Source organism: Oncorhynchus masou, chromosome 31 (genome assembly GCF_036934945.1).
Source record: "Oncorhynchus masou masou isolate Uvic2021 chromosome 31, UVic_Omas_1.1, whole genome shotgun sequence".
Taxonomy (NCBI): domain Eukaryota; kingdom Metazoa; phylum Chordata; class Actinopteri; order Salmoniformes; family Salmonidae; genus Oncorhynchus; species Oncorhynchus masou.
The window spans coordinates 31,339,864-31,358,916 of NC_088242.1; positions in this window are offsets into that span (position 1 = coordinate 31,339,864).

Consider the following 19,053-nt stretch of genomic DNA (forward strand, 5'->3'; position numbering starts at 1 on the left):
CCAATTACCCCGGGAAGTGCAGAGCGCCAAATTCAAATAAAACGCTTTAAAACTCTAACTTTCATTAAATCACACATGCAGGATACTCAATTAAAGCTACACTCGTTGTGAATCCAGCCAACATGTCAGATTTTAAAAATGCTTTTCGGCGAAAGCATGAGAAGCTATTATCTGATAGCATGCACCCACCTGAACCAGTTGTAAACAAAATAACTAGCGTAGCAGGCGCTACACAAAACGCTGAATTAAAATATAAAACATGCATTACCTTTGACGAGCTTCTTTGTTGGCACTCCAATATGTCCCATAAACATCACAATTGGTCCTTTTTTTCTTCCGTCCATGTATACCCAAAATGTCTACTTATAAAGCAGGTTTGATCCGGAAAAAAACTGCTTGCCAAAACACAACGTCACTACAAAACATTTCAAAAGTTGCCTATAAACTTTGCCAAAATATTTCAAACTACTTTTGTAATACAACTTTAGGTATTTTTAAACGTTAACCTCTTACATCTATGGTGGCGCTATTTCATTTTTGGATGAAAAACGTTCCCGTTTTAAACAAGATATTTTGTCACAAAAAGATGCTCGACTATGCATATAATTGCTACTGTTCGAAAGAAAACACTCTGACGTGTCCAGAAATACAAAGATCTTCTCTGTGCGTGCCCTTTAACGTGAGCTTCAGGCAAAACCAAGATGAGATGGCATCCAGGAAATGACAAGGATTTTTGAGGCTCTGTTTGTCATGATCTCCTTATATGGCTGTGAACGCAAGAGGAATGAGTCTGCCCTTTCTGTCGTTTCCCCAAGGTGTCTGCAGCATTGTGACGTATTTGTAGGCAGATCATTGGAAGATTGACCATAAGAGACCACATTTACCACGTGTCCGCCCGGTGTCCTGCGCCGAAATTGGTGCGCAAAAGTCACCTGCCAGTATTTTTCCAAACAATATAGAGAGTAAAGCAAGCTTCCACGAACTGCATGTCAATGAAGAGATATGTGAAAAAACACCTTGAGGACTGATTCCAAACAACGTTTGCCATGTTTCGGTCGATATTATGTAGTTAATCCGGAAAAAGTTTTACGTTGTAGGTGACTGCATTTTCGGTTCGTTTCAGTAGCCAGGCGCAATGTAGAAAACGGAACGATTTCTCCTACACACAGACGCTTTCAGGAAACACTGCGCATTTGGTGTGTAACTGAGAGTCTCCTCATTGAAAACATCAGAAGCTCTTCAAAGGTAAATGATTTTATTTATTTGGTTATCTGGTTTTTGTGAAAATGCTGCGTGCTACATGTTATTCAAAATGCATTGCTAGCTTTGCATACTCTTACACAAATTAGTCAATTTCTATGGTTCAAAAGCATATTTTGAAAATCTGAGATGACAGTGTTAAGAAAAAGCTAAGCTTGAGAGCAGATGCATTATTTTCATTTTATTTGCGATTTTCAGAAATCGTTAACGTTACATTATGCTAATGAGCTTCAGGCTATAACTGTATACAGGGTTTTTTCATAGCCAAACGTGAACAAAACGGAGCGATTTGTCCTACACAAATAATATTTTTTGAAAAACTGCACATTTGCTATGTAACTGAGAGTCTCCTCATTGAAAACATCCGAAGCTCTTCAAAGTTAATGATTTTATTTATTTGGTTATCCGGCTTTTGTGAAAATGTTGCGTGCTACATGCTACACAAAATGCTATGCTAGCTTTGCATACTCTTACACAAATTAGTCCATTTCTATGGTTCAAAAGCATATTTTGAAAATCTGAGATGACAGTGTTGTTAAGAAAAGGCTAAGCTTGAGAGCAAACGCATTATTTTAATTTTATTTGCGATTTTCAGAAATCGTTAACGTTGCGTTATGCTAATGAGCCTGAGGCTTTAGTCACGATCCCGGATCCGGGATGGGGAGTTTCAAGAGGTTAATTTCGCGCACTGCCTTTTCAGTGGAATGTTGTCAAGGGGTTCCGCTTGCACTAGAAAGGTTAACAAACAGTACACTTCACTCGACCCTTGTTCTGAACAGCCCTACCTCTTCATTTCTCTAAGGAAAAACATCAACCAATTTCTAAAGACTGTTGACATCCAAGCGATAGGAACTGCAAGCAAGTGCCACGGAAATCTAGATTCCCATGTCTAGTGATTATGCAGGCCATGGAAGAACCGGGACATTTTCAGCTCCCAGGAATTGTGTACAGATCCTTGCGAAATGGGGCCGTGCTGAAACATGAGATGATGGCGGTGGATGAATGGCACGGCAATGGGCCTCAGGATCTCGTCACGGTATCTCTATGCATTCAAATTGCCATTGATAAAATGCAATTGTGTTCATTGTCTGTAGCTTATGCCTGCGCATACCATAACCCCACTGCCACAATGGGACTCTCTGTTCTCAACGTTGACATCAGCAAACCACTAAACCCACAAGACACCATATACTCTGTCTGCCATCTGCCCGAAACAGGTGAAACTGGGATTCATCTGTGATGAGCACATGTTTCGAACATGCCAGTGGCCATCGAAGGTGAGCATTTGCACACTGAAGTCGGTTAAGATACCTAACTGCCTTTAGGTCAAGACCCTATGAGGACGACAAGCACGCAGATGAGCTTCCCTGAGACGGTTTCTGACAGTTTGTGTAGAAATTCTTTGGTTGTGCAAACCCACTGTTTCATCAGCTGTCAGTATCACAGATGAGAAGCCGGATGTGGAGTTCCTGGGCTGGCATGGTCACACATGGTCTGCAGTTGTGAGGCCGGTTGGACCTACTGCCAAATTCTCCAAATCGACATTGGAAGCGGCTTATGTTTGAGAAATAAACAGCATTCCAATCGCACACTTCTTCAAAACTGCACTTTTTAGAGTGGCTGTCATCAAGGCAAAGGGTGGCTCCTTTGAAGAATCTAAAATGTTTAACACTTTTTTGGTTATTACATGATTACATATGGAGTAGAAAGTACATTATTTTCTTAAGGAGTGTAGTGGAGTAAAAGTAAAAGTTGTCAAAAATATATATAATATATATAATTGTCATGTCTTGTTATGTCTGTTCCTGTCCTTTCTCTTCACTCTGTCTCTCTCTGCTGGTCTTTTTAGGTTACCTTCTCTGTCTCTCATTCTTCAGCTGTTCTACATCTCCCCTAACTAGCTCATTCACTCCTTCCCACCTGTTCTCTCTTCCCCCTCTGATTAGGTCTCTATTTCTCTCTCTGTTCCTGCTACTTTCAGTGTCTGATTCTTGTTTGTGTTTTTGATGCCAGAAGCAAGCTGTCGTCCCGTTTGCTTCCACCTTGTCCTATCCTGTCGGAGTCCGCCTGGCAGGTGCATCCTGCATTATACTAACGTTCTTTTTGTTCCATTGACTACGTTGGAAGAGGATTTATGCCATTCCTGTTTTTCATTAAAGAACTCTGTTTTCTGTTAAAACCGCTTTTGGGTCTTCACTCAAGTACATAACAGAAGAATCTGACCAAGAATGGACCCAGCGGCTCCGGACCCCTTTCACTCCGCCGTCGAGATCCAGGGAGCGATGCTAGGCAGACACGAGGAGGAATTGTCTGCTGCTCGACATGCCGTTGAAACCCTGGCCGTCCAAGTCTCCGACCTCACAAGACAGGTTCACCAACTCCACCTCGATCCACCGCCCACTTCCAGGGTTTCCGAGTCTCCGGAGCCCAGGATCAACAACCCGCCGTGTTACTCTGGGGAGCCCACTGAGTGCCGCTCATTCCTCACTCAGTGTGATGTGGTGTTCTCTCTCCAGCCCAACACTTACTCCAGGAGCGCAGCCCGCATCGCCTACGTCATTTCTCTCCTTACCGGACGGGCGCGTGAGTGGGGCACGGCAATCTGGGAGGCGAGGGCTGAGTGTATTAACCAGTATCAGGACTTTAAGGAGGAGATGATACGGGTTTTTGACCGTTCTGTTTTTGGGGAGGAGGCTTCCAGGGCCCTGTCTTCCCTATGTCAGGGGAATCGATCCATAACAGATTATTCTATTGAGTTTCGCACTCTCGCTGCCTCTAGTGACTGGAACGAGCTGGCTTTGCTCGCTCGTTTTCTGGAGGGTCTCCTCGTCGAGGTTAAGGATGAGATCCTCTCCCGGGAGGTTCCTTCCAGTCTGGACTCCTTAATAGCTCTCGCTATTCGCATAGAGCGACGGTTTGATCTTCGTCGCCGAGCTCGTGGAAAGGAGCTCGCGTTCTCCGTTGCTCCCCTCTCCACATCACTGCCACCTGCCGCATCACTGCCACCCTCCTCCGCCGGCTCGGATGCTGAGCCTATGCAGCTGGGGGTATCCGCATCTCGGCCAAGGAGAAGGAACGGAGAATCACCAATCGCCTCTGTCTCTACTGCGGCTCCGCTGGTCATTTTGTCACCTCATGTCCAGTAAAAGCCAGAGCTCATCAGTAAGAGGAGGGCTACTGGTGAGCGCAACTACTCAGGCCTCTCCTTCTGGATCACGCACTACCTTTCCGGTCCATCTCCGCTGGCCCGGTTCATCTGCTTCCTGCAGTGCCTTGATAGACTCTGGGGCGGAGGGCTGTTTTATGGACGAGACCTGGGCTCGGGAACATGACATTCCTCTCAGACAGTTAGGGAGCCCACGGCCTTGTTCGCTTTAGATGGTAGTTCTCTCCCCAAGATTCAGCGTGAGACGCTGCCTTTAACCCTCACTGTCTCTGGTAATCATAGCGAAACCATTTCTTTTTTAATTTTTCGTTCACCTTTTACACCTGTTGTTTTGGGTCATCCCTGGCTAGTGCGCCATAACCCTTCTATTAATTGGTCTAGTAATACTATCCTATCCTGGAATGTTTCTTGTCATGTGACCTGTTTAATGTCTGCTATCCCTCCTGTTTCCTCTGTCTCTTCTTCACAGGAGGAGCCTGGCGATTTGACAGGGGTGCCGGAGGAGTATCACGATCTGCGCACGGTGTTCAGTCGTTCCAAGGCCACTTCTCTCCCTCCACACCGGTCGTATGACTGTAGTATTGATCTCCTTCCGGGAACTACTCCCCCCCGGGGTAGATTATACTCTCTGTCGGCTCCCGAACGTAAGGCTCTCGAGGATTATTTGTCGGTTTCGCTCGACGCCGGTACCATAGTCTCCTCCTCCTCTCCCGCCGGAGCGGGGTTTTTTTTTGTTCAGAAGAAGGACGGGTCCCTGCGCCCATGCGTGGATTATCGAGGGCTGAATGACATAACAGTTAAGAATCGTTATCCGCTTCCTCTTATGTCTTCAGCCTTCGAGATCCTGCAGGGAGCCAGGTTTTTCACCAAATTGGACCTTCGTAACGCCTACCATCTCGTGCGCATCAGGGAGGGGGACGAGTGGAAGACGGCGTTTAACACTCCGTTAGGGCACTTTGAATACCGGGTTCTTCCTTTCGGCCTCGTTAACGCTCCAGCTGTCTTTCAGGCACTAGTTAACGACGTCCTGAGAGACATGCTGAACATTTTTGTTTTCGTTTACATGGACGATATCCTGATTTTTTCACCGTCTCTCTCGATTCATGTTCAGCACGTGCGACGCGTCCTCCAGCGCCTTTTGGAGAACTGTCTTTATGTGAAGGCTGAGAAGTGCACTTTTCATGCCGCCTCTGTCCCTTTTCTCGGTTCCGTTATTTCCGCTGAGGGCATTAAGATGGATCCCGCTAAGGTCCAGGCTGTCATTGATTGGCCCGTTCCTAAGTCACGCGTCGAGCTGCAGCGCTTTCTGGGCTTCGCTAATTTCTATCGTCGTTTCATCCGTAATTTCGGTCAGGTGGCAGCTCCCCTCACAGCCCTTACTTCTGTTAAGACGTGCTTTAAGTGGTCCGTTTCCGCCCAGGGAGCTTTTGATCTTCTTAAGAATCGTTTTACATCCGCACCTATTCTTGTTACACCTGACATCTCTAGTCAGTTTGTTGTTGAGGTTGACGCGTCAGAGGTGGGCGTGGGAGCCATTCTTTCTCAGCGCTCTCTCTCTGACGGCAAGGTCCATCCTTGCGCGTTTTTCTCTCATCGCTTATCGCCGTCAGAACGTAACTATGATGTTGGTAATCGCGAACTGCTCGCCATCCGCTTAGCCCTAGGCGAATGGCGACAGTGGTTGGAGGGGCGACCGTTCCTTTTGTCGTTTGGACTGACCATAGGAACCTTGAGTACATCCGTTCAGCCAAACGACTTAATGCGCGTCAGGCTCGTTGGGCTCTGTTTTTCGCTCGTTTCGAGTTTGTTATTTCTTATCGTCCGGGCTCAAAAACACCAAGCCTGATGCTTTATCTCGTCTCTTCAGTTCTTCTGAGGTCTCCACCGACCCCGAGGGGATTCTCCCTGACGGGCGTGTTGTCGGGTTGACTGTCTGGGGAATTGAGAGGCAGGTAAAGCAAGCACTCGCTCACACTCCGTCGCCGCGAGCTTGTCCTAGGAACCTTCTGTTCGTTCCCGTTCCTACTCGTCCGGCCGTTCTTCAGTGGGCCCACTCTGCCAAGTTAGCCGGCCACCCCGGCGTTCGGGTACGCTCGCTTCCATTCGCCAGCGTTTCTGGTGGCCCACTCGGGAACGTGACGCGCGTCGATTTGTCGCCGCTTGTTCGGTCTGCGCGCAGACTAAATCTGGGAACTCTCCTCCTGCCGGCCGTCTCAGACCGCTTCCCATTCCCTCTCGACCGTGGTCTCACATCGCTTTAGATTTTATCACCGGACTGCCTTCATCAGAGGGGAAGACAGTTATTCTTACGGTTGTCGATAGATTCTCTAAGGCGGCTCATTTCATTCCTCTCGATAAGCTCCCTTCTGCTAAGGAGACGGCTCAGATCATTATCGAGAATGTTTTCCGAATTCATGGCCTTCCGTCTGACGTCGTTTCCGACAGAGGCCCGCAGTTCACGTCTCAATTTTGGAGGGAGTTTTGCCGTTTGATTGGGGCTTCCGTCAGTCTCTCGTCCGGCTTTCATCCCCAGTCTAACGGTCAAGCCGAACGGGCCAATCAGACTGTTGGTCGCATTTTACGCAGTCTTTCTTTTCGTAACCCTGCGTCTTGGTCAGAACAGCTCCCCTGGGCAGAGTACGCCCACAACTCGCTTCCCTCGTCTGCTACCGGTCTATCCCCTTTTCAGAGTAGCCTCGGGTACCAGCCTCCGCTGTTCTCATCTCAGCTCGCCGAGTCCTGCGTCCCCTCCGCTCAGGCTTTTGTCCAGCGTTGCGAGCGCACCTGGAAGGGGGTCAGGTCGGCACTTTGCCGTAATAGGGCGCAGACTGTGAGGGCCGCTAATAAGCGTAGGACCAAGAGTCCTAGATATTGTTGCGGTCAGAGAGTATGGCTCTCCACTCAGAACCTTCCCCTTAAGACAGCTTCTCGCAAGTTGGCCCCGCGGTTCATTGGTCCGTTCCGTATTTCTCAGGTCATTAATCCTGTCGCAGTGCGACTTCTTCTCCCGCTATCTTCGTCGCGTTCACCCGGTCTTCCATGTCTCCTGTGTTAAGCCCGTTCTTCGCGCCCCCGCTCGTCCCTCCCCCCCCATCCTTGTCGAGGGCGCACCCATCTACAGGGTTCGTAAGATTTTGGACATGCGCCCTCGGGGTCGTGGTCATCAGTACCTAGTGGATTGGGAGGGGTACGGTCCTGAGGAGAGGAGTTGGGTTCCCTCTCGGGACGTGCTGGACCGTTCGCTGATCGATGATTTCCTCCGTTGCCGCCAGGTTTCCTCCTCGAGTGCGCCAGGAGGCGCTCGGTGAGTGGGGGGGGGTACTGTCATGTCTTGTTATGTCTGTTCCTGTCCTTTCTCTTCACTCTGTCTCTCTCTGCTGGTCTTTTTAGGTTACCTTCTCTGTCTCTCATTCTTCAGCTGTTCTACATCTTCCCTAACTAGCTCATTCACTCCTTCCCACCTGTTCTCTCTTCCCCCTCTGATTAGGTCTCTATTTCTCTCTCTGTTCCTGCTACTTTCAGTGTCTGATTCTTGTTTGTGTTTTTGATGCCAGAAGCAAGCTGTCGTCCCGTTTGCTTCCACCTTGTCCTATCCTGTCGGAGTCCGCCTGGCAGGTGCATCCTGCAAAATACTAACGTTCTTTTTGTTCCATTGACTACGTTGGAAGAGGATTTATGCCATTCCTGTTTTTCATTAAAGAACTCTGTTTTCTGTTAAAACCGCTTTTGGGTCTTCACTCAAGTACATAACAATAATACAGTAAGCACAGAAACCCCAAAGAACGACTTAAGTATTACTTTCAAATATTTTTACTTAAGTCACTATTAAGTCACTGTCACTGGTCCAAGCACACCAAGACAGTTGTGAAGAGGGCACGACAAAACCTATTCTCCCTCGGGAGATTTGGCATGGGCCATCAGATTGGTATTTCAACTGCTCGGCCTCCGACCGCAAGGCACCACAGAGGGTAATGCGTACGGCCCTGTACATCACTGGGGCAAAGCTTCCTGGCATCCAGGACCTCTATACCAGGCAGATTCAGAGGAAGGTACTAAAAATAGTCAAAGACTCCAATCACCCTAGTCAAAGACTAGACTGTTCTCTCTAGGTCCAAGAGGCTTCTAAACAAGACTCCTGAACATCTAATCAAATGGCTACCCAGAATATTTGCATTTCCCCCCCACCCTCTACACCCCTACTGCTCTTTGTTGTTATCATCTATGCGTAGAATAACTCTACCTACATGTACATATTACCTCAATTACCTCGACTAACCGATGCCCCCGCACATTGACTCTGTACCCTGTGTATATAGTCTCGCTGTTGTTATTTTACTGCTGCTCTTTTGTTACTTGTTACTTATATTTCTTATTCTTATTGGTACTGCATTGTTTGTCAGGGGCTCGTAAGTAAGCATTTCATTGTAATGCCTACACCTGTTGTATTCGGCGCATGTGACTAATACAATTTGATTTGATTTAATCTCAATATATTGACGATACCAACTTTTTCCATTTTAAATAACTGGGACATTTTTCCCTCTCCAGATAACATTGTTTAGAGGAACAACAATCAAGTTACTGCTGCAATTCTAGAAAATCTTGACAGATGGTTTAATCTAACACTAACGTTACCAGGTCTAATTTCGATAGACAAAATGAATGTCTTGCCTAGCCTCGATTTCTATGTTAGCATTCCTCCTTTACCCCCACCATCAGGGTACCGGGAAAACATTCAAAGTCCTTACCTTTGGGAGAAAAACATATTATTTTTCAACAATTGTCTGAGCAAGGAATCCATAAATTCTCCGACATAAAGAACGGTGAATGCTTACTATCCTTCCAAGACATAAAACATACGTATAGAATTTAACTGGTTAGTCATTTAAAAAAAATTGCAGTATTTAAGAACTGCTATGCTCACTTATGGAGTCCCATAGAGTCAACCACTCCATGCACTTACCGAGTTGGTTGGTAGCCAGAAAAATGCATGGAATCCAATCTATATTAAAAAAAATACTAGAAGCCATCCATAAACCAATGGGGAATAGTTACAGTATGGTACACAGATCTTAAAGACTACCAACAAAATACAGACTGGGAAAGAGTCTGGAATAATATCCCAGACAGGACAATTATTGACTTCTTATTTCATTGACTTATTTATTTTTGATTTGTTTGTTATTTTGTCTTCTATCCATATCTACTGTTTTTCGATTCTTTATCCATGTACTTGGAATAGTCCTACCTGTCTGTGATCTGAAACCCTCAGAGAAAAAATGAACAAACAATACAAAAGAAAATGTTGGCTGAAGAGAGCAAGGGCCTTCAAAGTCAGCTAATTGACAAAGAGATTTAACCCATACAGACAGAGTTTTTCTTATTTTATTACAAGCTAAAAGTGAACTAAAATACATTTTAAAGGCATACCAAGAGAAGTTTGTTTAATAATTTGTGCTTTTGAAGTATTTGATCTTTTAACATAATATAGAATCCTCAATCATGCACAGCATTCAGATGGGAGCAAATGCTATCTTTTATATTTATATAAACGTAACACAGGTATGCATTTACAAAATTCATACCATCTTTAAAGTGCTGATGAGATGAAAATCTCACAGTGTTATTAAAAATTGCCTCAGAGACACAGTGTGGCACTTAAATAATAATGTGTAATCATAATTCTTACTTATATTTAATGCTTATTTAGTGCTAGCTCCAACACTGCAGCAGAATGTATAGCAAATACAACACAAATAAACAAATAATCCAAAATGCTAAACCTGAAATGTCTAACAAAACAACACTACATGTTATAGCTGGGACCCTTTGGATGAAAAATCGGAGGGAGACTTTCAAAAAGAAAGTGAATATTTAATCGCTATTTGTGAATGTATGAAACCTGTGCCGGTGGAAAAATATTTAGATGTGGGGCGCCGTCCTCAAACAATCGCATGGCATGTTTTCGCTGTAATAGCTACTGTAAATCCGACAGTGCAGTTAGATTAACAACAATCTAAGCGGTCAACCGATATAAGACACTTATATGTACCTAAATGTTTAATATCCATAATTTTTATGAATATTTATTTGAATTGCACACCCTCCAGTTTCACCGGAAGCCACAGGGCTAACCGAGAGGTACAGTGTCCTAGTAACTTACTTTTACCTTATTCTGTATTAAATGTTAATTTCACTAGTCACAGTACAGCTGTTCATTGGTTTAAGTAAGTCTCACAGTCTCATCTTATCTGCTGGCTACCTCACCTGAACCATTGTATATCCTGAGACAGAATGAAGCTGCAGGCTTAGATGGTTATTTGGCACTATCAAACATCTCTCTCTCCCCCTTTCTCTCTCTCCCTCCCTTCCTCCAGCAGTACGTCTGGGGAAATGTGAATTGCATTCATCTGAGAAATTGCTTTGCCGTTGCCATGTAAATGAAGACATTCTTAAGTCTCAGAGCGGCGGGGTTCTTGTCGTGCAGGCGCCAGGACAAGTCTTGCCACTGTGGAGTTATCCCTCGCTGTCGCATTCTGAGACGGATGACTCATGGATGGCTCCTTTTCAATATTTATCATCCAGGAAGAGGAAAACACTGCAGATGCGTTTAATGCATTGTGAGGTGAGTGATGGAAAGAGAGCAGGGGTGAAGAGCATAAATGACTGTGACGCCAACTTGCTATTGGTTGTGGCTTTATCAGAATGGGATGTGAAGAGGTCTGATGAGTTGGCTGGATGAGGTGCAGGCAGAGTATTCTCTCAGTCCATTGAGATTTTTGTGTCATTGGCCTACACACAATACCACATACAGTGGGGGGTAAAAGTATTTAGTCAGCCACCAATTGTGCAAACGTTCTCCAGCTTAAAAAGATCAGAGAGGCCTGTAATTTTCATTATAGGTACACTTCAACTATGACAGACAAAATTAGAAGAAAAAAAATCTTGAAAATCACAATGTAGGATTTTTAATGAATTTATTTGCAAATTATGGTGGAAAATAAGTATTAGGTCAATATTTTTTTTATCTCAATACTTCGTTATATACCCTTTGTTGGCAATGACAGAGGTCAAACGTTTTCTGTAAGTCTTCACAAGGTTTTCACACACTGTTGCTGGTATTTTGGCCCATTCCTCCATGCAGATCTCCTCTAGAGCAGTGATGTTTTGGGGCTGTTGCTGGGCAACACCGACTTTCAACTGCCTTCAAAGATTTTCTATGGGGTTGAGATCTGGAGACTGGCGAGGTCACTCCAGGACCTTGAAATGCTTCTTATGAAGCCACTCCTTCGTTGCCTGGGCGGTGTGTTTGGGATCATTGTCATGCTAAAAGACCCAGCCACGTTTCATCTTCAATGCCCTTGCTGATGGAAGAAGGTTTTCACTCAAAATCTCACTATACATGGCCCCATTCATTCTTTCCTTTACACGGATCAGTCGTCATTGTCCCTTTGCAGAAAAACAGCCCCAAAGCATGATGTTTCCACCCCCATGCTTCACAGTAGGTATGGTGTTCTTTGGATGCAACTCAGCATTCTTTGTCCTCCAAACATGACGAGTTGAGTTTTTACCAAAAAGTTATATTTTGGTTTCATCTGACCATATGACATTCTCCCAGTCTTCTTCAGGATCATCCAAATGCTCTCTAGCAAACTTCAGATGGGCCTGGACATGTACTGGCTTAAGCAGGGGGACACGTCTGGCACTGCAGGATTTGAGTCCCTGGAGGCGTAGTGTGTTACTGATGGTAGGCTTTGTTACTTTGGTCCCAGCTTTCTGCAGGTCATTCACTAGGTCCCCCCGTGTGGTTCTGTGATTTTTGCTCACCGTTCTTGTGATCATTTTGACCCCATGGGGTGAGATCTTGCATGGGGAGCCCCATGGGGAGCCCCAGATCGAGGGAGATTATAGTGGTCTTGTATGTCTTCCATTTCCTAATTGCTCCCACAGTTGATTTCTTCAAACCAAGCTGCTTACCTATTGCAGATTCAGTCTTCCCAGCCTGGTGCAGGTCTACAATTTTGTTTCTGGTGTCCTTTGACAGCTTTTTGGTCTTGGCCATAGTGGAGTTTGGAGTGTGACTGATTGAGGTTGTGGACAGGTGTCTTTTATACTGATAACAAGTTCAAACAGGTGCCATTAATACAGGTAACGAGTGGAGGACAAAAGAGCCTCTTAAAGAAGAAGTTACAGGTCTGTGAGAGCCAGAAATCTTGCTTGTTTGTAGGTGAACAAATACTTATTTTCCACCATAATTTGCAAATAAATTCATTAAAAATCCTACAATGTGATTTTCTGGATTTTTTTCCTCATTTTGTCTGTCATAGTTGAAGTGTTCCTATGATGAAAATTAAAGGCCTCATCTTTTTAAGTGGGAGAACTTGCATAATTGGTGGCTGACTAAATACTTTTTTTTGCCCCACTGTAATGTCAATGTGGAATTATGTTTTCACATTTTTTACAAATTAATTCAAAATGTCTTGAGTCAATAAGTATTTAACCAATTTCTAATGGCAAGTTCAGGAGTAAAATGTGCTTTTTTTTGACTTAATCTCTGTATATCACACATACAGGGAGATCTGTAAGGTCCCTCAGTCGAGCAGTGGATTTCAAACACAGCTTCAACCACAAAGACCAGTGAGATTTTCCAATGCCTCGCAAAGAAGGGCACGATTTAATATCCCTTTGAGTATGGTGAAGTTATTAATTACACTTTGGATGGTGTATCAATATCCCCAGTCAATACAAAGATACAGACTTCTTACCTACCTCAGTTGCCGGAGAGGAAGGAAACTGTTCTGGGATTTCACCATAAAGCCAATGGTGACTTTAAATCAGTTACAGAGTTTTAATGGCTGTGGTCGGAGAAAATTGAGGATGGATCAACAACATTGTAGTTACTGCACAATACTAACCTAATTGACTGAGTGAAATGAAAGAAGACTGTACAAATATTCAAAAATATGCATACCTTTTGCTACAAGGCATTAAAGCAATACTGCAAAAATATGTCAAAGCAATTAACTTTTTGTCCTGAACACAATGTGTTGTGTTTGGGGCAAATCCATTAAACACATTACTGAGTACCACTCTCCATATTTACAAGCATAGTGGTGGCTGCATGATGTTATATGCTTGTAATCTTTAAGGACTGAGTAGTTTTTCAAGATAAAAAAATAAACAGGGCTAAGCACAATCCTAGAGGAAAACCTGGTTCAGTCTGCTTTCCACCACGCACTGGGAGATGAATTCACCTTTCAGCAGGACAATAACATAAAACACAATGTCAGATATACACTGGAGTTGCTTACCAATAAAACAGATTATATTCCTGAGTGGCTGAGTAGTGAATGTTCATGAGTGGCCGGGTTACAGTTTTGACTTAAATCTAATTGAAAATATATGGTAAGTCCTGAAATTGGTTGTCTACCAATGATCAACAGTGAATTTGACAGTGCTTGAAGAACTGTGAAAAGAATAATGGGCATATGGGCATAATAATGTGCATAATGGGCATGTTGCAAAATCCAAGTGTGGAAAGCTCTTACAGATTTACCCAGAAAGAGACAGCTGTAATCGCTGCCAAAGGTGCTGTCAACAGTGTGTGTAACTGGTTAACTGAAGTCAGGTGCAGTAAAGCAGAGATGAGTGAACAGCCACACTTTATTTGGCAGAAGAAAAACAGTCGGACGCAACTGCGTAACGACACTCCCGTCCAAAGGCAAAAGCAAATAGTGCACTTGTCACACAAATAATGTACAGCATACAATACCACGGGTTCCAAACAAGATCCGGCGGAAAAAAAACAGCATGAAGCATCACAAAAAACACCTAATGAACAATTACACACACAGACATGGGGGGGGCAGAGGATAATATACACATAGAGTGATGAGGGGATGTAAAACAGGTTTGTGGAAAAACAAGACAAAACAAATGGAAAATGAAAGGTGGAGCGGCGATGGCTAGAAGACCGGTGAGGTTGACCACCGAGTGCCGCCCGAACAAGGAGAGGAGCCGAATTCGGCGGGAGTTATGACAGGTGCCTCTACAAAGTATTGACTCAGGGGTGTGAATACTTATGTAAATGTTATATTTCTGCATTTCATTAAATTTGCAAAAATCTCTACAAATTTTTCACTTTGCATTATTGGGTATTGTGTGTAGATGGTTAATAAAACAATTATATTTAATCTATTTTCAAATCAAGCTGTTACACAACAAATTTTGGAATAAGTCAAGGGATATGAATAGTTTCTGAAGGCAATGTAGGTAGGAGTGGACTTTGAAAAAAGCTTGGAGGTCACTCGAATGGCACAATTTGCTTCCTCCTTGCTTAAAAACAGCACGAGATGGCAGTCTTGATAACGACACGTCGGGCTAATACTCCTGACCACTGCTACTCTAACTTCCGTGCTGCATACAAAGCCCTCCCCCGCCATCCTTTGGCAAATCGTACCATGACACCATCTTGCTCGTCCCGGCTTATAGGCAGAAACTCAAACAGGGTGTACCAGTGATGAAAACCATTCAACTCTGGTCTGACGAATATCGGAAGCCACGCTCCAAGATCGTTTTGATCACGCGGACTGGAGCATGTTCCGATCAGCCTCAGAGGACAACATTGACCTATATGCTGACTCTGTGAGTGTGTTAATACAAGTGCATTGGAGACATCGTACACACTGTGACCATTAAAACATACCTTAACCAGAAACCATGGAAAGAAGTCTGGAGATATAGCTGAATATTAACAGTGTAGCTATTCCCTCCGCAAAGCAATTAAACAAGCGAAATGCCTGTACAGGGACAAAGTGGAGTTGCAATTCGACGGCTCAGACATGAGACGTATGTGGCAGGGTCTACGGGATACCGATGTCACGCTTCTAGACAAACTAAACACCTTTGCCCGCTTTGAGGATAATACAGTGCCACCGTCTTGGCTCGCTAACAAAGTCTGAACCTCCCCCACCTTCTCAGTGGCTGACGTGAGTAAAACATTTAAACATGTTAACCCCCGCAAAGCTGTTGGCCCAGAAGGCATCCCTAGCCGTGTCCTGCACAGACCAGCAGCCTGGTGTGTTTACAGACAAATTTAATCACTCCCTATCCCAGTCTGTTGTCCCTACATGCTTCAAGATGGCTACCATTGTTCCTGCACCCAAGAAGGCAAAGATAACTGAACGGAATGACTACCGCCCCGTAGCACTCACTTCTGTCATCATGAAGTGCTAAGAGAGGCTAGTCAAAGAGCATATCACCACCACCTTACTGGCCACTCTAGACCCACTTCAGTTTGCATACCGCTCCAACAGGTCCACAGATGATGCAATCCCACAGCACACTGCCCTATGACATCTGGAAAGCCCAACGTTGAACGAACATGGAACGAGACAGGAACAGCGTCAGCAAATGAGAAGCAAAGACAGAAAACAATCAATGCATCAGCAGGGAACAGAGCAGGGAACTGACAAATATAGGGGAGGATGTAAAACAGGTTTGTGAATGAGTCAGTCCAGGTGAGTCCAATATTGCTGATGCGCGTGACGAGGGAAGGCAGGTGTGCGTAAATGATGACAGAAGTATGTGATGAAGGACAGCCTGGTGCCCTCAAGCGCCAGGGGAGGGAAGAGCGGGAGCAGACGTGAAACAGGCAGTGTAGTGAAAAAGGCGCAACAGCGCATCTTCAACCTCCAGGAGGCTGAAGAAATTTGGCCTGTCACCCAAAACCCTGATGAACTTTTACCAATGTACAATCGAGAGCATCCTGTCGGTCTGTATCAGAGGGTGGTGTCCAGAGGGTGGTGCGGTCTGCACAACGCATCATCGGGGGCAACCTACCTGCCCTCCATGACACCTACAACACTCGTTGTCACAGGAAGGCAAAAAAGATCATCAAGGACAACAACCAGCCAAGCCACTGCCTGTTCACACCGCTATTATCCAGAAGGTGAGGTCAGTACAGGTGCATCATAGCTGGGACTGAGGAATTGAAAAACAGCGTCTATCTCAAGGCCATCAGACTGTTAAATAGCCATCACTAACTCACAAACTACTCTGAGACCCAATCACTGGACAATAATAAATGGATCACTAGTCACTTTAAACAGTGCCACTTTAAATAATGCTACATTAATAATGTTTACATATCTTACTTTAATCATATCACATGTATATACTGTATTTGATATCATCTACTGTACCTTGCCTATGCTGCCCTGCAATCAATCATCCATATATTTATATATACATATTTTCATTCACCCTTTTAGTTTTCTGTTTATTAGGCAGTTGGTGGGGAATTGTTAGATTACTTGTTAGGTTTCTGTGGTGACTGATCATTTACACTATGAGGCAGTACTGTTGCCTAACCTTAAGAATTCAGAGTTAATGCCTAAACTTAACATTGAAATGATACAAAGAATTAAACAAACACTTTGAAATTGAGAAACAAGGATGAACATCTAACTCTGACATGAGACTGTGAGAGCTTGTTGGCGCTGTGGTGGCCATGTACACCAGGTGAGTAATTTACTTCCAGGTGTGATGAATCACCCTGCCCCCTGCCTCCTGCCTCCTGACACTGCCACTCTGACGAGCCAATTTAATCCACTAAACCAATTAGCCCAGGCTCTCTCTCTCTCTCTCTCTCTCTCTCTCTCTGTCTGTCTGTCTCTCTCTCTCTCTCTCTCTCTCACACACACACACACTTTCTTTTTCCATCTCCCTTCCTCTGTTTCCACAACAACTGACAGAATCGCTTCATCACAGGGCTACAGGACTATTCCTCAACACCTAACACTGGTTCAACACCAAGTTTCTTTTGCATGTGAAACAACCATGATTTCATCAGAGGTCATACTGTTCATGCACAGTTTAGTTTGTTCAAAATGCTGCGTTGTAGTGACTGACAGAAAGATTAATTGACTGGGGGAATAAAGGTCATGAATTTTAGACAGCAGGTTAAGTGGTCCATGGAAAGAGGGAAGTTGTCACATACACACCATACAAGCACGCACACACACACACACACACAAACAGTGACGTTGATCTTGAAGAAAATCCTCAAAACGGACGGACATAGAGGTGAGGAGCGCGGGGAGGATTCATTAGGAAATCAGGCCTTTTGAAGATGAGTGGTGAAGATCTGAGACACCCTCTGTGAAGATAGACATGGACAGGTCCAGACATGGGCATTGGAACCGTAAGTACTGTACTCTACTGCGTAAATTAGTTTAAGTTTTGATAGAAGAATGACACAAATGTAAATTGAGGGTGCAGATTAAGTTAGTTACTGAAGTATGATTTGCTGGGCAGGATGATAAGAATGATCGGAGGATGAAGGATATTCTACTCAGCTCCAGCTCTCTCTTGCTCCCCCCTCACCACCACCACTGTGTCTCACCGGCCAGCGGATGTTATTCTATACGGATAGACTGGAGCAGCTAGGCCATTTCCAAAGGTCCCCAGAGCTGTTCGTCCAGGAACTACAAAGCAACCCAGGGTTTTGCAATCAATGGACCTTGGTTGCTTTGGCCCTGCTATCCATGCCCCCCGGGTACCTCTACAGAACACTGACCCTGCAGCTCATGATGAGTGGTGGAAGCAGTTCAAAGCAAACTCTTCTGTATGTCTCCTTGTCTCTCTCCCTCTCTCTTTCTCTCTCAAATTCAAATTCAGATTCAACATGCTTTAAAGCTAGAATCCTTAATTTAATCAACCACCCACCTTTTTCTGTAAAAATCTGAGCGATGGGCCTGGAGAAATGTAACCACTCTCAAATTCATAGACAGTCTCTGGATGCCAGGCCTGACCATTCACGATGGCAAACTTATAGTTTCTAACCATGTATTGAGGTTATACAGGGCTCTTTGTCTTTCTCTGTGTCTGTCTGTCTCTCTTTCTAACCTCTCTCTCTCTCTCTCTCTCTCTTGTATACACGCACACACAGACTTATAACATATCGCCCATACATCTGATATAGTAACCAACCACATTATAAATGGTCATAACAGTTTTAGTCAAACACTCTGTGTTGATACAGACTAATGATGATTGATGGTGCTAGACCTTTAAAGTATATGAAGTGATACATCACAGCCTTAAAGCTTCAACACTCACTAACTGAACCATTATTAGATTCATATTTCATAGCTGTAATTAGGACACCACTAGGAATAAAGCCTCCTAGTGGAGTAGGGTGAAACGTTCTGTTTTTCTGAAGAGTGTCTTTTTCTGAGAACCTTTGTCAAAACCTTAAAGATAGTTCACCCAAACTACAACCTAACTCTTATGGGTGTGTTGAAAGTAGCATGGGGATGAGGAGAGTTGGCTGCATCTATACAGTGATGCTTTAGCATGGTTGAGTGCAGAAGAGTGAATGGGAGTGGTAAGAGCCAATGGGACTTTGCTAGCATGTTATAAACAGGACGCATTTCAGCACTTGATAGTAAGAATGTAAATCATCTGATTGTTTGACAAATCCTTTTGAAGGCAACTCTTGATGATACATATTGGTGACAAAGTAATTGTGCATATTTATACTCTTCTTTCTTCTTCCGTTTCCCGCTTACTTTCCCTTGCAATTAACCTCCATAGTCAGGTTTATGAGGCGTACAAAAAAAAGA